At 33.8% G+C, this 17,606-nt stretch overlaps 1 protein-coding gene across 2 annotated transcripts in view; it reads right to left on the reverse strand.

Annotated features, from left to right (window-relative positions):
* LOC122718682 (leucine-rich repeat-containing protein 24-like) overlaps positions 1–17,606 on the reverse strand; it is a 290,335-nt gene that overhangs the window by 233,762 nt on the left and 38,967 nt on the right. For both annotated transcript variants that reach the window (XM_043943933.1, XM_043943931.1), the window contains exon 2: positions 14,134–14,198. The gene's annotated coding sequence lies outside the window, so the exon portion shown is untranslated. The remainder of the gene's footprint in view (positions 1–14,133; positions 14,199–17,606) is intronic.

A 17,606-nucleotide genomic window follows, 5' to 3' on the forward strand; every position in this document is an offset into this window, starting at 1 on the left:
TTTCTTTCTCCGGCAAGATTTCAATCTTTGTTTTTATTTATTTCAATTATCTACAAGACAAGATTTCAGATTTCTGAAAACGATTGAAATTTCAAAATTGTTAGACGACTCGTTTTGAACTCGAAAGTGAAGGAAAAGTGGATATAAAACATCGACACGAGTCTAAAGAACCCGATACGTCTCTCGGTTTAAAACAAATAGCAACGAAACTTGAGCGTTCACGTAGGGAATCTTGTCTATCTATTAAGCTTAGCTAGTTAATTCTGGAAAGAGAACGAGTGGAGGAAAGTTCGGTGCGCCCCCGTTCAAACTGGATAATCTTTAATCACGCCTCGTTTGAAATCGACCGCGCGAGGGTGGCGAGGGTGAAGGATATGAAAGAAATGGGACGAGGTAGGCGGTTGCCCTCGAGGAGAGGACAAGGAAAGAGGAGAGAGAAAGAGAGAGAGAGAGAGGAAATCGAGTGGCCGGAAAAATTCCTTGGCTGGAAAACGTCGACGCGTACCCTGATCGAACAATTTAAAGCGGTGCAACGTTTTGAACGTTTTTCGTGAAACTGAATTTCGTTTGTGTTTCGATAAGGTCAATGTGAAAAAGAGGGGGAGAGAAATGAATATATATATATATGTAGGAGGAACGATGAAAAAAGAAAGGGGGATAGGATAAAAGGTAGTTTTGGTACATGAAGAAATTTTTTTTTTTTTTTAAAATTCACGAAACTGTGGGATGTACTTTCTTTCTTTTTCTCGTTGTATTTAAAATATACTAAAAAATACTGGAACTTTCAAGCTGCTTTTGTCTCTCTTCTTTAGACTCTTCTTTTGGAAAGCTTAAGTATATCTGCGTGCAAAGTTAATATTCGCAGCAAACAATTTTTTTTCTTTTTTTTTATCCCGAGACAAAAGCGTATCAGAATAGAAGAAAATGAGGGAAGGAAAGCCCGAGATGGAAGAAAATAGAGGAAAAAACGAAAAGAAGGGAAGAACCTTAATACGGCGAAGTAACGAAACAGAAAAAAAAAGCAAGAATAAAAAGATAAAATAGCAAAAATATTCGAGATCCAAGACAAATAGAGGATGAATAAAACAACGATGCAAAAAAAAAAAAAGGAGGGATTAACCGTTAAAAGTTAAAAGAGAAATATAAAGAAAGCTGTGGAAAAAATGCAAAGAAGAGAGCAAGAATCAAGATCGTAGTAAAATGGTGAAAAAAAGTATAAAAGAGAATGTACAAAGAAATGAATCAAAAGACTATGCGATTAATCGAAGCGACAATGGAATGTATTCTCTTCTTTTTTTTTTCTTCATAAAAAAAAAAAAAAATAGAATCTAGGAAGGAAATTGACGAGAGAATCGTTCAAAAAGACCTCAGACTGCACGCGGGGCCAATACGTACGAGTGTAAACCGCTTTCGATTAGGTTGACGAATTTAACGTCGAGTGCAACAGTGACGACAATGTTCAAGCACTAGGCGGCCAATACTAACGAGGTTAAATTATGCTGCCGAGCTGCCAATCGTACAAACGCGACTCGAATATCAAATTTATCGACACTTTTCTGTTAACGTGACCATACCACTCGAAATTGTCCTTTTCCTTTGTTCGTGTTTTATTTAGGGAATTTTATTTAGGGAATTAGGTCGACCAACGTATCGTATCATATCTATTCTGAGAATTTAATTGAAAGTTCCAGAGATTTTCTAAATCGAAAACAAAAATTTGAAGAACGGTTGAATTTAATTACATGATTAAACGCGTCCAAGTGTCCGATATTTCGAAAAAAAGGTATTTGATTAAAAAAAAAGTTTCTAAATATTCTCTCGAGTCTACGAGAGAAAAAAAGGACTCCAGATTAATATTTGAAGTGCTACGACACAAAAATAAAAGATAAACTATATCATAACTCGTTTGATTTAGACACGGTTCGAATACACGAAAACACAGAAACTCCTCTCACATATCCTACAAAACTTTGTTTCCCTAGAAACTTTTTCACCGTCACATTTACCATGATATATGTTATTAAGCGTATGCACTGGTCAGAGTTTGGTAAGTACTTTAAAATAGGTCTCTTTTTAGGAGTTTAACTTATCAGTTTAACTTATCCAACAGAGATTCAACTAATAATGGATCATTCTTCTTTCTTTCTTCTTTTTTTCTTTTTTTCTTTTCATAACAATCTAAGAAACATTGCAAACAATATCGAATAAAGTATTTCTACCTCGACCTTCAATGTAGCGTGATTTAATTGAATCCTTTCCTAGTGTCTCACCTCGAACAGATGTTTACTATTTACCTGGGCCAATCACCGGTCCTATATCCCAAACATTCACTCAGATCCTGTCATGTGGCTCAAAGCAATCGAATAACCGGCAATTTCATCATTCACTTCAGTTCCTCCGTTGTTCGCATTCACAACCGCGACCACCTGGAATCTTTTCTATAAACGACATCAACAAGCATGGAGTAGAGTTTGGATCGTGACATCCACCTGGACTACGTTTCCTGGATCCATGATCCGTATCGTTAAACTTCCTTGACCTGAGCAAATCTATGAACTCGATACTAAATGAAATCTATATCGAGCAGCTAGTTTTATTGTATTATAAAATTCAATATTTTTCAGATTTAAAATGATTTTTAAATGATTTTACAAGTTCCAAAATGTATTGGTACAACTATATATAAAAATGCACAAAGTTTAAAATCAAATGAAAAGGTTAAAATTAAATTCGCATCGAAAAGTTATTTCTTGAGTCTTTATTTTCTTAGAAATTATAATCGGATCCATCCGTAATATCTCTTTATAATTTCTCCAAATCTGTATGGAAAATTCGAAACAGTAGTTTGTCACTCAACTATTTTTATCCTAAGAATTGTTTTCTCCATTTAAATTCGTCTAATAATCAATATTTCATATCAAATGTAAGTATCAAATTATTTATCCAAATATCATATTAAACGGATCGTTATGATATTAATTATACGGATCAAATTGTAATTGTTTGTATATCAAATAACAAATGCAAATCTTTAATTTATTCAACATTAAACGAATTTTAGAATAAAATATCGAAAATATAATAAAAATGTCAATAGAGAAATCATAAAGAAATAGAAAGATCGGATAGAATTAAAATTATAACTTCATAATATCAATTTCCTCGAAGACCAAGTCTCAAAAAATTCCCCATTTTCGCATCTTGCCCATATTTTCGAATCACGATTTTACTTACACACGATACAATATAGAAGCAATATAGTGAGGCCACAGAGAGAGAGAGAGAGAGAGTGGATCACTCTCTGGAATAGACAGATGGGGAAGAGTGGGTCAGAGGAGAGAAGGAAGCAGCGACAGGAAGCTCGCTTTGACGTTTGACCGTGGCAGCTGGCAGGTATTTCGAGAATTTGCCCAGACAGTCCCTTCCGTAATACAGCTTCACCGGTGTAACTACAGCCAGAAAGCTGGCCGGCAATCCAACCTAACTTCACAAGTATTTCGTCCCGGGTTGGTTAACTCGGTGGCGGCGCCACCATCGGATCGCCCAACACGTGGTAATTGCCACCTCGTGGCTACCTTGAGAATATCGTCGTCCCTGGAAATAGAGTGGCGACGTTTCCGGCCACGTTCCGCGTTGCCGCAAGATTAGGGGTTGCACCTTAATGAAGAAGTCGCAGGCACGAGACAGTTTCAGACTAACGAAGACGCTTCAGACGATTATTTCGGCGAGCTTTTAACGTTTCAACATCCGCCTCGTAACGAAAATGGCCGCATTCCGACGACGGCAAGGATCTTTGAGACGCTTTCTACCCCTCTATCCCAAGGATTAATTATATCGTGCGGGGGAGTGGCGTAATTCCTTACTTTTGAACGTAAATTGCGCACAGCTGCGAGTGACGCGCCGATTCCGGGAAAGAGTTAAGGTGCGATTAAATTAGCGGCGCTCTCGTCCCAAACCCTTGTTCCATGAACGGGTAAACGATGCGAAATCCGCGGGGCAAGCGGATCCTGTGTATATTTTTATGAAACGGGGGGCTCGGTCGAAGGGCCCCGAGTCTCGAATCGTATTTACTGGGGAATATTCATTCGGGAATAATCGGGAGTAAACGTTTTTTAAACGGTAAAAGCCGTGTGGGAGTTGGGAACGACGAAATGAAAAAGCGGAAACCCGATGTGCGCCGGGAGGGCAACCGCTAAATACGGGTCGAATCGCAGGCAAATGATGCAGTGCATTATGCTTGTAACGTTTCTCTCGGAAACGAAAGCATTATTCGCCTCGAATAATGTTACTTTCGGGCGGAATGCGATTTCGCCCCCGTGCATAAACTACCCGGCCACGGGCTGTTAATTTTCCGAACGCGTTTTAACTCCGCGTGACCCCCGCCCCGCGGTTCTATCACCGCCATCCCGAACCGTAAATTCCGAAACCGGGTATAATTGGTCGCGATTTCCGAGTTTCGGATTAGAGTTTCGTCGATGTTTTGCCCCCTGTCTCGCGACATCGTTAAGGGATCGAGGGATTCCGCGAGGAAGATCTTCCTTTTATTCTGTTTCTCTTTGGGAATATATTGCACGTTCGGAATTCGTATTCAAGTATTTGAGATTTAGAAACAAAAATGTATTCCCGATTATAATATATCGGCTGCGAGAATATTAATGGAGTTTGCAACGTAATCCCTAGAGTGTATGACGTGAATTTACGTTCTATGATATATTTATCGTCTGTATATTTACATGCATAATTATTCAATTATCGGTTGTGTGCTATGAATGAAACGAAATTTATTGTACCTATCAATAAATCGAAAAAATACTGGTTAAAAAAGTAAATTTATACTTCATAAATAAATATCACAAATAACTCAAGTAACCCCAAAATCCCTTTTATCATCGTTAATATATTTCCAACGTATAATTATCATTAATTATCAGACACGATGAATAATAATCTTTTTACGTAGATGTTTTCAAAACTACAAAAAATAATAATAATAATAATAATAAGAGAATTGCCTCTCCTTGCAAACACGACGTAATAAAAATTAGAGAAATGTACGCAAGAAAATAATTTGGATAAGGCTAATTGTATGCAAATGATACGAGGCCGTGTGAGCTATATAAGACGAGGGCGTACGCGAAATTGAAACCGCGCGAAGAGTGTGTGCGCGCCGGTGTTTGGCCAACGACCGGAAATTACAGAGCTACTGTTTTCCTAATTTCGGACACGAATGAGATTCCCTACCGACCGCTGATACGGGGGCATCCCTTGGTCCTCGCCATAAATAATCTAAGCGGAGCGCAAACGTGTGGCCGAGTCAATTTAATGGAATTAATAACAGGGCGCTCGTATATACAGGGGAATTCCTGTAAGTTTTGTCGGGATAATTTCATCGAAACGAAATAACAAACGACGGTTATTACACGTGATTATTAATATTTTCGATCAGTGTACTTGATCACATTCGTTCACGAATTTTTGTCGAGAATTTTTGAGAGATAGATTAGATGAAATTTTGAATCTATTCATGAACATGAACAATTATTGTATTGTTATTTAATGGCTAATATATGGAGCAATTTTTTTTAAATTAAAAAAAAAATTGATTAATGAAATATCATTTCGAATTTGAGTATTGTTTTCGTTTTCTTTTTAATGTAATTTCATAATGAAACTGCTTTTGTTATGGGAAAAATATTTCATAGGAAATTGTATATAAAATTTGAGAAAATTTGATGATAAAAATTTGGAGAGTCTTTTTTTAAAAAATAAATTGCTCTACAAGATTTTTGTGATCAACTCTATAATAGACGAATTAAAATAAAAATATCGAGGGAAAGTTTTACTTGTAAAAGAATAGATTTCGATCTATTATATCGTCGACAAAACTCTTTTTATACTATTAATTACGTATTTCTCTAGTTCTAATTGAAATTATACCCTCGATTTAATTAACCAAATATTACACGTTTGTAATATACGCATAGAGCTATAGTGCAATTAATCTACAAATAACAATGAGGTGACGGGTTACGACGCCTACGTTGTATGCCTGGAGAAAATAGTAACGCTAGATATTATTTGCATTATTGTAATCGCTGCCTATCATTTGCATCGATGCAAATCATTCGGATTTCGATGATATACGGAGTGGTCTGTAATTAATGGTATTTATGTATGTATTATGTAATCGATGAAATTGTGATTAACGATGAGCATTATGGATAGAGAAGTAGATTACAAATGTAAAACCGATTTTTCTTTTTTTATTAATTTATTTATCCTCGATAAAATTTTAAGAATTTGATAAACGCAATAGAATATGGAATTTAACCAAATTGTTTTATTTATTTTTCTCATTTATATTTATATCGCGAATATTTAACATGCAATTTGAATTATATATTTTTTTCGAAATCTTTATATCTTCGAAGATTAGATATAAAACAGATTTCCACGTTCCAAGATCAAAATAAATGGAAGAGAAATCGAGAAATATAAATACTGTTACGCTTCGTTGTGTTATTCGACGAAGTTAAATTTAAAAAAAAAAAATATGACCTCTTTATACTAATGACGAATACACGAGTGCATACATTTATACGGATTCATCGTGCCAATCGTTGCTGATTACCCGATCGAATCCATATATCCTTTGATGCTGACATAGGCTATCGTGTGCAAAAGTTTCGTATTTCACGGTGAATCACCAAGAATCTAGGTCGAAGACCTAGTTTGCGCTTTTAGCGTGTCCGTTGCTTTATTGATAACGAGGCGGATGCAAAATGTTCGTAATATACGGATTACGATCCGTACTTTGTTTCTTTTTAAGAAACGTGTACCTTTACTGGATTATTGCATGTCGATGTAGCGTATTATTTGCATGTGATATCTATAAATTAATCTTTTGCATATGACTTCCTTGGAAGTATTTATTTCTATTTTAATTTCTTTTTGTTTGAAATGTGGATAAATGATTGATCTAAAAAAAACTCTGAATGGCGTATAATATTCAGTATTCACGAATATAAATATTTTATATTTTATATTATTAGATTCTTCAATAAGAATTATTGAACGTATTCGTTCGTTTGATAGTTATCTTGTAAATTATATTTGGTATACACTTCATGTCCATTATTTAATTTTAATTTCAAAATTTAATATCAATCGTTCAAGTAATCAATTAAAAATTTATGATTAAAAAATAATGAAATAACGAATAGATCTATATGAATAATGAATAATTTTGAAGCAATTAGCGTTTCAGAACTTATTTCAAGAAATATTATAATATATATAAACTTATATAAAACTCTAGCATATTCAATTATAACTATAATTCCCAATATACGTACAATACAAAAGTTGTATGTTTATTTTTAATGATACATTAATAAAAATTGCTCCATATTTTTATTATAAATTGAAAAAATCTTGAAAATCATAATTAACTTTTCAATTCCTCTTCAATTTCTACGCATTATAATCCATGCTATTATATTATTGTTAGACTACGAATTTTTAAACTCTGGAACTGATACGATTCTTAGAAAAAAAATAATATATAAATTCAACATGTATTATGTTTTAAATAATACAATATATTTTATATATATCAACCAAATATTTATTCTCAAAATCTAATTATTACACTTATTATCGTAAGACTGTAAAATTCATCTTAACGCAAGAAACAAGAGAAAAAAAAACACGACACGATTCCAGAAATCATAGTCAAAAATGTAAAGGGGATCTTTTATCAACGGCACCACGGTTCAAAGTTACGGAACAAACCGTAAAGAACAGATCCAACATGGCGGCGGAAGGGACGTTAACGTGGATAAATCTCCCAACCCGTGCCTCTTTCTTTTTCCATGAGCACGCAGCTCATCGGAACAGCCGCGCGCGCGACCCTTGTTTCCGGCTGGCGAAAAATCCAAGCATTCCTGCATGCTTGCATTTCACACTGTCCATGTAAATCTTCGCATCCTCCACGCTCTTATCTGGCCGCGGATATAAAGCCTGGCCTCGTTGCATCCACCCTCTCTTAACGGCTGCGTTAAGGTGACAAAGTGGAAAGAGCAGCGGAAAGACGAGAGAAAGATAGAGAAAGAGAGAAAGAGAGAGAAGGAAATCCAAAATACGCCATTTATTCACGTGTTTGGTACAACGAATGGTGAAGGAAGGGAACAAAATCATCGAGGAAACAACCGGCCCCGTTGACAACCGTTCGTCGAGGCAACAACAGTCTCGTGTTGTCGAAGGGGGATGATGGTTGAAAGACGGGTGTCTTGTAGCTTTGAGACTACATGGAAATCCCATAGCCGGTAAGATGGGCGAGTAACATTTCGAAAGATTAGCGATAGGGAGCAAGATGATTACAGAGAGAATATTTTTAGTATGAAAGGGTTAGGTTATGTAAGCTGAAGCTAAGATAGACGTTCGTGTGACGTGATAAAATTATTGAATTGTTGCGTGAAATTGTTTTATTAGAATAATATCTAGTTTTAATTTTAGATAGATAATTTTAATATTGATTAGATTAATTAGCGGAATCATCATTTTCTAAATGAGATACAGGATAAATGAAAATTGTTAAGATAAATGTAACAAATAATTAAATGTGAATATAATATTATTATTAAAATTTGAAAGTTTATATGATGTACATCTTTTATATTCAAAGGATTTTAAACAAAATTAAAAGAAATTTATATTAATTTATATTAAGGCTATGCTCATGAATATAATTGTTAACTTGGGAATATTAAGAACAATTAACGTTATTTCAAGAAAAATTGATTTCAATGAGATCGTTAAACATCGAAGAGCAGGATGATCAACTAGAAGCAGGAAGCTACCATAGCTCTATCTCTAAAACGATTCTCCCCGATAATACTCTCTGTAACACAAGAACGATCGCTGGGTGCATCTAAGCAGCAACGAACTTATCAGTATCACGAAACAATTAACCGTGTAATGGATAATCATTGCGCTCTCGGATTCGTCGCTGCGTACACTGCACAAGCAACTCGTTTCGAGAGAAGCAGACTCGGCCAGATCACCGTTTCTACCCTCTCGCATTCCGATTTCGATGTCCTGGATCACCCAATTATCTCCAATTAATCTGAATGTAACGAAGTGAAATAGTTTTTACGAATTTAATAAAGCGATTTCATCTTTCTACACTTTTCGTGTAGAGAATTTCGATGCAAATTGCGATCTCCTGTTTCACCAGATCGGTGGCCTGATAATAATTGCTCGCGATTCTTTTTCTTTGAAAGCCAAGTTCAATGAAATTGAAATAAAAAGCAAAGTCTTTCCATGAACTTTATTTTTAAATTTAATATTCTATATTATATCCAAGATATTTAAAATTACGTAAGTAAGGCCAATATTGAATAATTTTTAATCAATCCAAAATTTAAATAAAAACATTATTTTATTCTATATTTCGCCAGAAAAATATGATTGAATGGAAAATAATCGAGGAGATGCATCAGAATTCAATAAGCGAACGATCAAAGAAAAAGAAAACGAATCGAACAAATTTTTTGATAATTAAACGATAAAAAGAAAGGTATCGATTCGTAAAAGTTCTATCGATCATTCCATTCCCTTTCCTATATATAAATAATAAAATCGAATAAAATGAGGTATAAACGAAATTATCGCAAATTTCCTCTAAATTTAACGATGGCACAGCTTTTCGTGCGCTTAACGTATCTGTCGTTTTCCCTGTAAAAAATGGGAAAGGAAAGGAAAAGAATAATTTATCCGAAAAATTGGAGGCATCGAAACGACTGTAATATCTTGGATGTCGAGGGATGATGCACGGCCGAGGAGCCACCGTGACGTGAAAGCGATTATTTACAGCCAATCAGAGGGAGAAACCTATCTGACGGACAGACGCATAAACGCTCGCAGATCACATCGAATGACACAAGGGATAATCGAACTGACGAAGCACGATTGATAGAAGGACGCGTGACGTTTAACGCTTTGCCCAAATGGAAAGCCCATGTATCCTGGATATTTCTTTCGATTAATGCGACTCCTTCTTTACTGTGTTCTTGTGCTGCGTCTATCTACAACGGATTTGTATCTATGACAGAAAAATGTAAATAGAGAGGAAGTTTGTTACCGTCGTAATACGTTCAATATGAAAAATCGAAGAGGATTCTCGATGATGAATATTGATTTTTTTTGATAAGTAAAAGAAACGTATATTATAAAACGAAATGCAACGAAATGGAAACTTTTTTTTTATTTTCTATCTTCTGGAAAAATTCATATGATGCATGTCAACTGTCAATTAGAATTCTCGTGTTCACGTCAGTCGTGTTCAATGTGTATATTTTAAATTTCAAATATTTTTATAAACAATTTTTTGGAAAATTTCATAACCGTAATTTAATTTAAATTTTATTTGTTCAATATGCTTTGGAGATGAACTTTTTTAAAATTCAAAATTTCAATTTTGAAACTATTTTATTGCGAAACATTCTTCGATGGTAAAAAAAAAAAAAACATTGTATCGATTTCACTCGTGACAATTAACGCGTACTTCATAGATATTGCATTTGAATCCAACCTATATTATTTACGATGCATAGTTTGGTTTCCCATAGCGACGATCGTTATGCAAATGCGTTGCTTCATCGCGCAATATATTGAAGACGTACCTTCGTATCGGTATTATGGTAACCTGTCTCGAAAAAATATTACGTATTCTATAGTAGTACATGGATGTATATACATTAATAGGTAATAATAAATTGGATTATCTCATGATCACTCTTATAATACACCTTTCTCCCGTAATTAATCCCTGGAATCCGATTCGAGAGGTTCGACGAAACTGCGCCTCGATCATATGAATTTCTCTCTATATGCGTACTATCTGGTAATAACAGCATGAATATAATCAGCCATAAGTATAATCACATCGTAATCATATCAAACGAAAGGGTATGACGTATACTTACGTACATCCATGCTTGAAAATCATAGAGTATTTGAATACATTAATAGATATTATATAATACAAATTATTTAAAATATCGAAATTCTAATAGAGATTCCTTAACAATTTTAAAATAAAACTCTTTATATGTAAATACTGTAATTTTTTAAAAGATTTAATATCACTAATCAAACGTTATCGTAACAGAGTATTTATAAGAAATAATAATATATAATTCTTTTACTTGTAACGTTTATATACCAATTACTTTAAATCGTGTAAATACATATATATATATAATGATAAAACAAATGATATCGTCGAATAGATAATAGCTAGACAGAATCGTGATTAACGAAGACGAACGACACTGTTTCATTACGAGATCGTAATCGAGCGGGAATGCCTACATTGCTCTTCCCCGATATGCCGATAAAATCGTTAGAGGTTCGCGTGACGATCCCCTAGTGACACCTATTATTCCCATTTATTAGAACGAAACCCCGATTCGAGCGTGTTTCGTTGGAAAACAATCATTCTCGCCTCTATATCTATAAATTCGAATTCTCTCGAGCAGATCGACCGTACGCCATCTTGCGTGCACAACAACGCTATCTGGCGGTTTAGTACGTATAAATCGACCAGGCTCGGCGAGAGAACTACGTTCAAAAAAAATCTCGCGTGACACGCGCGTGTATTCGATAAAAATCTAAGATTAATTTCGAAAATGTTAGATTATATTTACTATATCAGTCGACATCTTTACACGGAAATAAAGCGGAACAAATACGATGTGTTTTCGCGTTTTTGCTTTATCGGTGCACAAATGAGCATCACTGGCAGCTCTCTGCGTGTACTGCGTTTCCGAGTACACACGACGGGATGCGTTAATATCGTTAATTAAAACCGCTAACTCCCGCGTCGTTATTTGCGTGTCAACGATGATAACCGGGATACGTGCAACGCGAGAAGTGCAACTAAAATTGAGATGGCAAGCTTGGCAAATTTTTAAATATATTGCGATCATTCTGGCGAATCTGGCTGGTATAATTATATTTTTCAACGTTATCGGGAAGGTTGTTTTAATATTTCATAAAGCGGTTTTATAGAGTACGTGAAGAGAGCGAATGAACGAGCGAGAGAGAGTGACAGAGAAAGAGAGAGTGACAGAGAAAGAGAGAAAGAGAGAAAGAGAGGGTTACGAAATCTTTTTTGCTGCGTTGTGAAAAGATTGCCTTTGATGAAACATTTTTAAAACATTTTTGAAGAAATATATATTTACGAGGTATGAAAAGGTGTGGATCGATAAATTTGAAATTTTTTCTTTTTTTTTTTTTTTTAAAAGTTTAAAAGAAACATATTTAAGGACACATCGCTTAACACATCAGGTTTCATCACTTATATTTTGTAAGTCAAATACATCGATACCTCGTTCATCTGTGTACAATTACTTCGAACTCGTATTCAAATTTACTCGAGTCAACATTTACCGTTATAGTGGAATATTTGCATTCTACAATTTACATGAATAAACCTTCTCTGAAAATTACTCCATTTTCGTCACGGAAATTTACATAACAAGTACAACACGATAATAAAAAATATATATTTTAAATACACATCGATAATTAATGAATCGATAATGCTAATAAGAAAATTAATCCATACGTTATATATGAATTTAAACGCAAGACAAGCAACTAGTCTGTTCCGATGTTCCGGAAGATAATATCATATCCATCCAGTCGAATATATTCGCTATCGAAAATTGAATCCATCATTGTGCCGGAAATAGCATTGTGCACTCGGAAACAGCTTTCAGCTCTCTCTCCCCTCCCCGCATTCTTGACGTTTCTATATTTTGATTTTGTTATCCCCCTCCCTCCGCCTCTCCCCCCCCCTCTCTCTTACCGCTCCTTCGATATTATTTTCTTTTTATCTCGATGAAAAAAAATTTTTTTTTTTCCCCTCCATATTAAGTCGATCGCACGGGAAAACATGACGATTCGAATCTTGAATGTTTATAAATTAGTTTGCCTCCGAGGCGCGTTTTTTGATCGACTGTGGAAGAAATAGCGATGGAAATAGGTGAAAACGAACGGCGGGGAGGGGCCAGAGATTTAGCGCACGAAAATACAGAAAGAGAGAAGGAGAGAGAGAGAGAGAGAGAGAGAGAAATACAAGCAACGGGTACGGGAAACCAATATCATGCCAACGAAATCGATACCGGCTAAATAAATATTGTTTGAGAGGCCACCGAATTGACAGTGAGTCCCGACGAGTGCACCAATGGAATATTTATTCCGCGGAACTGGGAAATGAAAGTCTCGCGGCTAGAAATCTTCACGAGATGTTGCATCGTTAAATTGTTTGTATCTTGTTAAAATACTTTAATCGGTAATTTCACTTTAATTCGCTCGACTTTATATCGAAATTCAAACATTCCCCCTAATTTCTTCTTTATTCTTTACAGATAATATAATTCAAATTTGCGATATTTTTTTTTTTTTTAATATTAAAAGAAATCAAGTAAAATTTATACTTAAGCATCATTCAGAAATGTTTGTATCACGGGAACATTATATTACGCGTTTAATAAATTTAATCATCGAGGAATATCGAATTATGCTACAAGCAATTAGAGTTGTTAAATTAACGTGAGATTTTGACGGATTGGCCATAATTATCCTTTAAGCGTGGTGAGCGATGTTCGGCGGGCTTTGGTTAACAAAAGGGTTAAATTACACGGGCGATCTTTGATCAACGGATGTATTAACGGCGAAATTATGCAACGATCGATCGTTTGAGTTACAAACAAATTTTGTGGCTAATTAGGAACACAAGGGGTTGCGGCATGAGACATCGATGCTTCTGTTGGCACAGCAAGGGAACCCTATTTCTCCTATGGGAGTGGATCCACGTGGTTTTCCAGGCTAACTAAGAGTGCTTAAGTTTTCTCGGGGTTGACTGTAATTGTTCGATATTGGATATCTTCCCTCGTGATGTTATAAAATATTATATAGAATATCCTCTTGTACGTCTCACAATTTGATTTCGAAAATATCAAAAAATATCTTCAAAGAAAAAATTAAAAAAAAAAAAAAAAAGAAAAAGAAAAAGACCGAGATTATATTCTTAATTATCATAAAATTAAAGAAATGACTTACCTCGCGATGCACGATTTCAAACCGAGCGTAAGCGTCGCGATACTAAAGAGCTTTTGCAAAAACACCTGGAATAAAAGGAGTATAATTAATATGGATATGGAAAATACCAGGAAAACATATCGATAATTATCTATTTTTAGTGCGAATCGTTGATGTAATTACGAGCTCGCGAATTTTTTCCTCGAAACGCATAATCGTTATAATTCATCCTTTTTTCCCTTCTTTCTTTCTTTCTTTCTTTCTTCTTTTTTTTTTTTTTTTCGTTTCGATACGTTGGTTGGATACATTTTCCCTTTCCCCCCGTTTTCTGTTTTCTATTCTCTTTCGCTTATAATTGACGTACACGATTCGAAGTTAACTCGTGTTCACAGTATGATCAACGGCTCGATATCTCGCGTGAATTCGTTTTTTGATCACGCTTGATTCAAAAGTTGGAAATTTTTCGCGTTTCCAGATCTATCCCTCCAGTCGCGCCTCCTCTTTGTCTACTGGATTTCGAGCCACGGTTAGATTCAGCGATTCGACACACGATGGAAAATAAATCCGGTATACATGGTGTCCCGTGGCTTCGTTCATCGATGGTCCCATTGAAATGATTTAGGGCGTGGAAGAGGTACTCGGCTGGCTGAACCTGATCAATTTCGACCACTTTTTGAAAAATTTCTAATTTCAACGACGAATTGCGTGATTTTTTAGAATTGTAACGTTAACTAGAATTCTTTGAATCATTTTCTCGTAAGATTGATAAGTTTTTAAAGTTTTAATATTTGATTTTAAATTGTAATTTTTTTTTTAATTTTATCTCAAAGTTTAGACCGAAATGAAATAGTTTGATTGAAACAAGAAAGTGAAATATAAAAATTGGAAAATTGTAAGGGATTAATTTTTCAAAAACTAAATGTCTAGATGGATTGGTTGATTAGTTTGCCTTTTGTATGCTTCGTATTCAGGATAATATCGATTTCTATGCTATTGTGCGCTATACATTTTTTTACATGAATAGGTGAGTTAATTCGTTATTTAAAGAATAATGTTTTGTTCTGTGTAAAAACAAAAAATGTAGCAATATCCATATCGAAAATTCTTTGTTTGAAAGAAATTGTAACAAGATACAATCACTTTAGAAAAAGATTGTATGAAATTAAAAAAAAAATATTTAATTTTTTTGAAAAGTTGTGTTTTATTAAATTAAAATTCACAACAAAAATTATATATTTTTTGTATTTTTGAACTTTATCCTATTCCTGCAAATGATAATTTATAATTTATCGTTTTAAATCTTTCATGGATAGATTAAAAATAAAAATAATAAGCAATGAAAAAGGATAAAAGAATGGAAGAAATAGACAAATTCATAGTATTTTGAAACAAGTAGCATAGCAATGATAGAAACTAGAATTCTGCTTAAATAATTTGTAAAATTTACATCTTTATTCTTGTATGCATAAATGTATGTATTTAGAGATAAGTTCTCTTAAGGATAAATGGTAGAAGAGAATTTTGAAAGAGCGTTATCATCAAAAAATATTAAGAAATATAAATTTCATTTATTACGTGCATATAAGTTTCAAAAAAAAAATTTCGTCGTAAATTCAACCAAAAAAAAAAAAAAAAAGAAAAAAAAATAAGGTTTCTAAATTAATATCCAGTGGCTCATGAAAGTATTCGAATATTTTATAGGAAAATTCACTTAACTCGAAAATTCTGATTTTAACGAAACTTTTTATACATATGTAGAACATAATAGATTGCACATATAGCAACGAGGAATTTCTTTCAGGGGATGAAATCAGTTATCAATTATATTTTATTTCACACCACGGTGATAGAACCATTACGTTCTGAACAATTTTTAAAATTTTTAAAATTTAATTTAAAATTTCGCTCTGTTCGACACCATTACAAAATTATATTTAAAGAGACGAAAATTCATTAAAATCTTAAGCATTGATTTTCACCTCCTTAAAATGACATCTCGGTGAAAAAGAAATTACCATACTCGATCTATCGTGTTCTGATCACGAGTTGAGTTTCGTTGAAAAATAAAAAAAAAAAAAAAAAACTATTCATTTCATCAAAAAATAAAAACTTTGGTGAGTCTAAAATATGAGCACATTTTAACGATTATAAATCAAGAAAACAGCGTGTCTTTAAATATTTACTCGCGATTATCGTTGCATTTTGTTTCCACGAACGTGAATTCGGAGAACAATGTAAACTAGTTTCCTACTGAACGAACCATCGTTTCACGGTTTCGTCGGAACGCTCCGTGTACACGAAGGAAATATTCTTTGCAGACGGACGGAAACATCTTTTCCGCAAACCGGAACGGTATTTTCTCCAACGTGGAACGCAACGAAAGCCATGTTTTATCTCGTCTAGATTATTATGTGCGAGGAGCAGGCACGCCTCGAGCAAGGATACGTATATAGATAATCATTTGAATGAAAAAAAAAAAAAAAAAAAATAGGAAGTCTTTGACGAGACGTTTTTATTTCACGTTATGTCGTAATAAGTAAGTAAATAAATAAATAAAGAAATAATATTTCTCCGTTTTTTTTTTTTTTTTTTTTTTTTTTTGTTTCGAGGAAGAGGAATGAAACGATGATATTTTCGTCCGGTTGAAGATTGATATATGTGTAGAGAAAATATCGATGAGGTAAACTTCCACCTTATTAAAATTCTTGCGGTGAAATAGTGATCGATCAGGAATTAATTTTTATCGCTGGTGAATACTGATTCGCGGCCAATTTTCTTTGTACTTTGATCCCCGTGGGACGGAGATCTCTCATTTGATGATCATGGAGGAAAGGCTTATTTTTCTTTTTTTTTTTTTTTATAAATTAGTTTATAAATAAAGAGGGAAATATATTGTGATAAATCGGATTCCATGTTATGATCGAAATATTTTTGTCACGTATGCAGGATTTATTGATAAAATATGCACGTTATTTGAAACTCAGATTTGATAATCAGGAATTAAAATAATCTGTTTAAATATTTATAATTGTCCAATATGTTATTGCGCGATACGTTAATAATTTTAAATTTTTAATTTCATTAATGTAACTGAATAACCGTAATTAAATCCTTTCTACAATTTAATAATCGTGTTCATTCAATTATTAATAATCGTGAATGATATTTATGATGATTAACAGATTGATGTTGTGCGTCCATTGAATTTTACAAATTATTTTCACATTGTAAAATAATCATAATTGCAAACAATACGCGAAACGCGAAAATACATTGATATCGAGAATGAAGAAACTAAAAAAAATTCCTTCGCATTAAATTAAATTAACCACGACTACTATTTCTCATCTTACAAATCCTCATCCTCATTCGTACCATCACGTACCATTAAAGACAAGGGTATTACAACGATGTTTTTAACGAAAATCCACTAAACCGTCCAACCACGATTAATTGAACTAAGAAAAAAAAATAAGAGATTCTTGTATTCATTC

The sequence above is a fragment of the Apis laboriosa genome, unplaced genomic scaffold (genome assembly GCF_014066325.1).
Source record: "Apis laboriosa isolate Shangri-la unplaced genomic scaffold, ASM1406632v1 scaffold68_cov148, whole genome shotgun sequence".
Taxonomy (NCBI): domain Eukaryota; kingdom Metazoa; phylum Arthropoda; class Insecta; order Hymenoptera; family Apidae; genus Apis; species Apis laboriosa.